The sequence below is a fragment of the Suricata suricatta genome, chromosome 12 (genome assembly GCF_006229205.1).
Source record: "Suricata suricatta isolate VVHF042 chromosome 12, meerkat_22Aug2017_6uvM2_HiC, whole genome shotgun sequence".
Lineage (NCBI taxonomy): Eukaryota > Metazoa > Chordata > Mammalia > Carnivora > Herpestidae > Suricata > Suricata suricatta.
In genome coordinates, this window is record NC_043711.1 from 82,714,155 (window position 1) to 82,722,016 (window position 7,862).

The following is a 7,862-nucleotide window of genomic DNA, read 5'->3' on the forward strand; positions in this document are numbered from 1 at the left end:
TGGGTGTAGAGATTACTTAAAAATACAATCTTTAAAAAAAAAAAAAAGAAGAATCATTAAATCTGTTATGAAAACTTCATAAAAATCCCAGAAGTTTGGAGTGTGGGGTGCTTCTGAGTTGGTAAGCACATCCATGTGCCAGGACAATGACACACCCCAACTCCACAGGGCAGATGTTTCTAGATGTCACACTACGTGTATCTTCATTTGGTGGTTAATTTGTATCCTTAAAATACCCTTGGTAATAAATCAGCAATAGTAAGTCAATTATTCTCCTAGGTTCTGTGAGCCATTTTAGCAAATTGCCAAACTTGAGAAGGGGGTCATGGGACCCTCCAATTTGTAGCCAAGTGTGACAGAAGTTGTGGTAACTTGGGGACCCACTACTTGTGATTGATGTCTGATGTCGGTGTCTTATTGGACTGAGGGAGCCCTTAGCCTGTAGGAACCATGCTAAGTCCAGACAGTTAGTGTCAGAATTGCTTGGTGTGGAAAACCCACACATCTAGTGTCAGAAGTATTGTGAGTGTGATAGTTGCAGTATGAGAATACAGGAAAACCATGAATTTTTCCTAGACAGCCAGGCACTGTGTTTAGTACCTTACACACAGTGACTCATTTAATCTTTCTCTTGGCTTCCATTTCCTCCAGGAGTTTAAGACAACATTGCCAGCTGAAAATGGAGAGAGTTCTTGAGAGAGGTTTGAGGGAGAGGAGAATGTATGAAGCAGGTGTCTGATAGAGCGAGCCAAAGGCGTTATCCTGTAAGGCTGAGACCCCATTGGTGTTTATGTACTTGAGTCAAAAGTCAAACAAAGCTAAGATGTGTGGTTTTCTCCAGCTGTATTCAAGATGGCTGCCAGAGAAGGCAGATAGATGATGGGGCTCATTCTGGGTTGGGGATCACCCAAGGGAGGGTGGGGCAGGGAGCTGACCACAGTGACAGAGCAGGGAGTCCATGGAAGGCACATGGAACCGAGGGGATGTGTGAGCAGTGTATCAGGGCCAGCGAATTGGTGGTTTCAGTGAGGTCAGTGATGTCTAGGGAAGGAAAAATTCTTCCTCTGCCCTTCAAGGTCTTCCACCTGGACTAAGGCTCACATTTACATTCGAAAGATTAACAGGAAAAAAGTCCTGGAGTTTTATTTTGTGCACACAGAAGCCTGATGAAATTGAGACCTGAATGAATGACCACCACAGGCAGCTTTTATACAGTTTAGACAAAGAGACAGTAAGTTTGTGAGGAATTGACAGGGAAAGAAAACAGATGTTTGGGAACTTTAATTGGTAAGGAATTCTAAATGGAATTTGTGCTGAGGTAGTAGGATAGTAAAGAAAGTATCAAGGTTTATTTCTACAGCTTTCTGGGCTTTAAAGTTCCTGATAAGAACAGATACTACACTTGATCTTAGCCAAAAGGCTGAGAAGCAATAGGGCTTTAAAGTTCCTATCTCTGGTGATAAGGATGTCTTTATTCCCTAGTACAGGAAGAGTTTTTTCTTTTCTTTTTAAAAAAATTTTTTAATGTTTATTTGTGTGTGTGTGTGTATGTGTGTGTGTGTATGTGTGTGTGTGTGTGTGTGTGTGTGAGAGAGAGAGAGAGAGAGAGAGCGCGAGCAAGCTGGGGAGGGGCAGAGAAAAAAGGAGACACAGGATCCAAAGCAGGTTCCAGCCTCTGAGCTGTATGCACAGAGCCAGATGCGGAGCTCGAACTCACGGATCACAAGATCATGATCTGAGCCGAAGTCAGCGCTTAACCAACTGAGCCACCCAGGCACCCCAAGAGAGTTTTTTTTTTTCATATGAGAGATTTGTTTCCAGATTTCAGCAGGACAGAGGAGGGTCTGAGTGTCCTTGCACTGGTAACTTCCCAAGTAGCTTCAATTCAAAATAATCAGTATGTCATTGTGGTATGTTTTAGGTGGTCTGCCGTTGGCCTCTACAGAAGAAAGGAGAAGAGGTGGTGAAGGGAAATCAAGGGTTCAGTCTTGGTGTTCAGGTATGACCCTGGGAGACCAAGGTCATTGAGGATGAGGAGGCCAAGGAAGGCTGTGATGTTGAACCAATCATCCTAGAAGGATGTTAGGCACAGGGGTGAGAAGTAAAACAACTAGGCTTTCTGCAGGGGAGAAAATAAATTTTAGAGTTGGCAAGGAGCATTCTTTACTTTTTTTATTGTTTATTCTTGAGAGAGAGAGAGAGAGAGAGAGAGAGAGCGCACGTACACACACACACACACACACACACACACACACACACACGGGGGATGGGCAGAGAGAAAGGGGGACAGAAGATCTGAAGCAGGTTCCTTACCATCAGTGCAGAGCCCAGTGTGGGGCTCGAACCCACAAACTGTGAGATCATGACCTGAGCCGAAGCCGGATGTTTAACTGACTGAGCCACCCAGGTGCCCCCCAAGGAGCATTCTTTTTGTTTTTTTTTAATTCTTTAAATTTATTTTTGAGAGACAGAGAGAGCGCAAGCAGGGGAGAGTCAGAGAGAGTGGGAGATACAGAATCCAAAGCAGGCTCCAGGCTCTGAGCTCTCAGCACAGAGCCTGATGTGGGGCTCGAACCCCCGAACTGCGAGATCATGACCTGAGCCGAAGTTGGACGCTTAACCGACTGAGCCACTCAGACGGCCCCCAAGCATTCTTAAGGTCACACAGGGATGTTGATGCTGGAACTGAAATTTGAGGCCAGCTCTGCCTAATCGTGGAGACTGGGTCAAACCTCTGCTCTGTTGAATCAGTGAGTTCAGCCTCTGAGGCTTGGGGCCCTAAGTACTTTTGTCTCCTCTCCTGCAGGACTGGCCTCGGCCAGGCTACCACATGCCAACTGCTGGCTTAACCCAGCCGCCTGCCCCATCATCTTTGAATCCTGCATTCTGTTCACTGTCATGGACTTTTTCTCTTCCCTCTTAGCTGACTCTGCTCCAAAACCTGTTCACCCTCGAGGCTGAGCAATAGCTCCAGATTCTGCGGTGCCACATCCTGTCCCATGACCAGGCCTTCTTCTGACATGGACTATAAGAGAAATAATAGTGACAATGATAATAATGGTACCTGCTCCTGTTACCTTTAACAAGCACCCACTCTGTACCAAACTTGGCAATATGTCCTTTCTCATTTGGGCCTCATGACATCTAATTATTTTATCCATTTTACAGATGAGAACACAAAGGCTCAGAGAGATGCTCACTTGTCTTGACCACACAGGCAGGAAGTTGCAGAGCTGAAGTCAATCCTGAGAATGGTTAGCTCTCACAGTCCTTCTCCTTTGCAAATTATGAAAATTAAATGAAATCATGGGCATCATAGTATAACACATTTTTATTAAAATAGCTTTTAAAAAGAATTACATGTTTCCTGAGCCCCGTCAGCCAAAGCAGTTTGGTTTTGCCTGTCAGGTCTCCTGCAAGAATTCCTGAGAAGCTTTGGGGGTGTCTTTCCTGTGTTCCAAAACAAGTCCTGTCAGCTGCTACCTGACATTACCATCGCTAACCCTGATTGAGTGGGTTCTTAAAGGGTGCCTGGCATCTGGCCCAGCATTCTCTGCACGTGATTTCATATGCATGTCCACACACCCCTAATATAATATATTAAATATACATGAATTAAATACATATACACACATATATAAAATATTGTTTCTATTTCACAAATGAGGCATGAAAAGTAAGCGTGGTAGCTATTGGGAGCATCCAGAGCTCAGGGCTGGCAAAGCAAGTTGCGGTACCCATCCCCACAGTAGCGATCCTGGCACGGCTCCTGGCCTGAAGTCTCGAGGTGCTTTCGGTCGGGAGTTGTCCCTAACTGTACACAGTCTGGCTCTCACAGGCGGTCTGGCTCTCAGGGACCTTCTGTGAGCTACCCAAGATCCTTTATCGAATTTCTTTCCTCCTCAAACTGGAGAGAGTTGGTTTCTTTTATTTCCAACTAAGATTTCTCTTCTTTTTTCTTTTTTTGCAACTAAGATTTCTGATTGACGTGCTCCATAGCAACTCTATCAGATATGTGGATTATTTGTATTATTTTATTTTAAAAGTGCTTTTGAGTTATTTAATTGATGTTTTAAAATAATTTTGTAGGCGCTTGTGAATCCACCATCCCCAAATAAAATACAGAACCTCACAGCCGTTTGCCTTCTTCCACACCCAACCCTTTCCTCCACCACAGTGACCATCCTCTTGAACCCTCTTTATTATTCCCTCTTTTTTATTCTCAAAAATTTCTTGTTGAAAATAAATCGTTTTAATGTTTATTTATTTCTGAGAGAGACTGAGACAGAGCACGACTGGGGGGTGGGGTGGGGGTGGGCAGAGAGAGAGAGAGGGCAGGCTCCAGGCTCTGAGACATCAGCACAGAGCCGGATGCGGGGCTTGAACTCATCAACTTCGAGATCATGACCTGAGCTGAAGTTGGACGCCCAACCTACTGAGCCACCCAGGCGCCCCTATTCTCAAAAATTTCTATTGAATTATAACATACATATAGTGAAGTGTATAAATATCAAGTGTACAATTTAAATTTATATGTGTGTGTTTAGGTTTTTGTGTAACCAGATCAAGAATACAGAGTATTACCTATGCCCCGAGAAGGCCCCCTCATGATCCCTCCCAGCTAATTTCTGATGCTGCAGAGAAGCCAGTATTCTTACCTTTATTACTTTATGTTTGTTTTGTCTATTCTTAAATATTAGAAGAAAATGTATACAAGTATACTTTTTATGGGTGTATATTCTTTTTGTTGTTGTTGTTTAGTTCTTTCTTCTTTTTCTTTTTAAAAAAGTTTTATTTTTGAGAGAGAGAGACAGAGCATGAGCAGGGGAGGAGCAGAAAGGAAGGGAGACACGAATCTGAAGCAGGCTGCAGGCTCTGCGCTGTCAGCACAGAGCCCGATGCACTGCTTGAACCCAGGAATGGTGACATTGTGACCTGAGTGAAGTCAGACGCTTAACTGACTGAGCCACCCAGGTGCCCCTAGCTTGTTTGCTTGCTTGCTTGCTTCCTTCCTTCCTTCCTTCCTTTTTAAATGTTTATTTATTTGTCTTGAGAGAATGAGTGCGCTCATGCACATGCACACACAAGTGGGGCAGGGAAAGAGGGAAAGAGAATCCCAAGCAGGCTCCAGGCTGTAAGCTCAGAGCCTGACAATGTGGGGCTCAATCTCATGAACCATGAGATCGTTGACCTGAGCCAAAATCAAGAGTCAGACACTTAACTGACGAGCCATCCAGTTGCCCCTATTTAGCTTCTTTCATTTATCATTATGTTTGTGCAAATTCATTTATTTTTTCACATGTAGTGGTAGATTGTACTTTTTATTCTGTATTTCATTGTATGAATATGCAATTATTTTATTCATTCTCTCATTGATAACATTTGGGTTGTTCTCTTACTTTCCTTTGTATGTTGCTTTATTTCATTGATATGTATTTCTAAAAGGATCATCTCCATGTTTACAACCATGAAAACTGAGGTTCAGAGAAGTTAGGTGACTTCCTTGAGGTTGCACAGCAAGTAAGCAGCAGAACCAGGATTGACTCCACACCCTAAGTTCTGCATTTCAACTGCAGAAGAGTGGAAGAAAAGCCCTTGGTCTTTCTACTCTCTGAGACTGCGGGATTGCCATGGGGGTCTGCAAGACCCAGGTGGCCTGCCCCTCCCTGGCGGCAGCAGGGTTGTGACGAAGCTTGGTGTCTGGAAGCTCATTCTTACCGTCCAGGCAGCAGCACAGGTTTCTAACAGTAACTTCCACATCTCTTATGTTGGGCAATGTTTGAAAGGTTCAAGGTTCAGGGACCCCGCCCGTGTCCCTGTCCAACCCTAGGGGAGGCAGAGCTGGGTGTGGAGCCACTAGATGTGCAGGCTTCTGCTGGCCACCCTGATGGATGACCTTGGGTTTGCTCCCAGCAGCACCTGTCATCATGCTCCCTTAGAGGTTTGTCCCTTGCATCCACTCTGTGACATGATTTACTCATATTTTCTTTAAATCAACTCACTTAAAAGCATTTTTTAAATGTTTGTTTATTTTTGAGAGAGAGAGAGAGAGAGTGGAGGAGGGGCAGAGAGAGAGGGAGACACAGAATCTGAAGCAGGTTCCTGGCTCTGAGCTCTCAGCACAGAGCTCGAGGCGGAGCTCGAACCCACAGACCAAGAGATCATGACCTGAACTAAAGCTGGACACTAACCAGCTGAACCACCCAGGCCCCCAAATCAACTCACTTTTTAAAAACAATTTTAGTTATTTTCTACACTTCTGTTTTTCAAATTGCTAATATAAGCGTTTGATACACTATTCAGAGTATGAAAGTGTTTTCCCCCCACCCTTATTGCCCAGCCACCCAATTCCTTTGAGAGACGTCCTCTTGATTAATTTCCTTTGTGTCTTCCAGAGATACTCTATGCAAGTACAAGCAAATGGAGAGTCTACTTATTTTAATTTTTTTTACCAAATGTTTCGACTTTATTTTCTAAGTAAAATAAATTGGAATCTACTTCCTATCAGTATATATATATATATATAGATAGATCTCCCTTGCTTTTTTCTTTTTTAAGATTGGAGAGTTTTCCAGGACCATGATTTATCTCATCCCCTACTGATGGACCTTATTTCTAGTTTTTTCCTATTACAAACAATGTTACGATAAATAACCAGATTCAGCTGCTATTGTGCTCATTGCATATTTATCTGTAATTCCTAGAGATGGAAATGCTGGAGCAACTGGCGTATGTGGGGGTTTTTGTATTTTTTTTGCGTATATGTTTTTTAAAACCACTTTATAGAGGTATAGTTAACGTATCATAAAATTCGCCCAATTTAAATTCAACAATTTGTAGCAAATTTATTGAGCTGTGCAACCATCATCGTAATTTATTTTTAGAATATTTTCATCACTCCAGTAAATGGTCCTTTACAGTTAATTTTCATTCTAATACCCAACCCAGGCAATCACTTATCTGCTCTCTGTCTGTATAGATTTGCCCTTTCTGAACATTTCATGTACTTACCATGAAGTCATACAAGATGTGATCTTTTGTGTCCAGCTTTTTTCATTTAGCTTAATGTTTTGAGGTTCATTCATTACATAGCATGTATCAATAACTCATTTCTTTTATAACAATAGTATTCCATTGATGGCTATAACACACTTTTTAAAATTCATTCACTGATTAATGGACATTTGAGTTGTTTTTTATTTTCACATTCTGGCTATTATGAATAATACCTCTGTGAACATTTCCATGCAAATCATTGGTGTTCATGTATTTTCATTTTCCTTGGGTAGATACCTAGAAGTGGAATTGTAATAAATTTATATTTTACTTTTTAAGAAACCAAGAAACTGTTTTCCAAAGTGTCTGTGCCATTTTACATCCCTATCAGCAATGTGTAAGACTTCCTGTTTCTCCACATTCTTGCCACTGTTTGTCATTGTCTGTTTTATTATTATTATTATTATTATTATTATTATTATTATAACCATTCTAGTGGGTGTAACATGGCATTTCATTGTGGTTTGAATTTGCATTTCACTAATGACTAATGATGTTGGGAATCTTTTCATATGCCTATTAGTCAATCCTGTAGCTTCTTTGGTGAAATGGTAAAAATGCTCATTTTTAAAAATGTTTTATTTAATTTTGAGAAAGAGAGAGAGTGTGTGAATGGAGGAGGATCAGAGAGAGAGAGAGAGAGAGAGGATCCAAAGTGGGCTCTGTGCTGACAGCAGCAAACCCAACATGAGGCTGGAACTCACAAATGACGAGATCACGATCTGAGCCAAAGTCTGATTCTCAAGTGACTGAGCTACGCAGGCGCCCCCCAAAATGCTCATTTTTAAGGGGGTTGTTTGTCTTCT

The 7,862-nt window shown here is 42.2% G+C and overlaps 1 pseudogene; it reads right to left on the bottom strand.

Annotated features, from left to right (window-relative positions):
• Positions 1-1,282: 1,282 nt before the first annotated feature.
• LOC115275629 lies at positions 1,283-1,432 on the bottom strand (annotated as a pseudogene).
• Between the last annotated feature and the right edge of the window lie 6,430 nt (positions 1,433-7,862).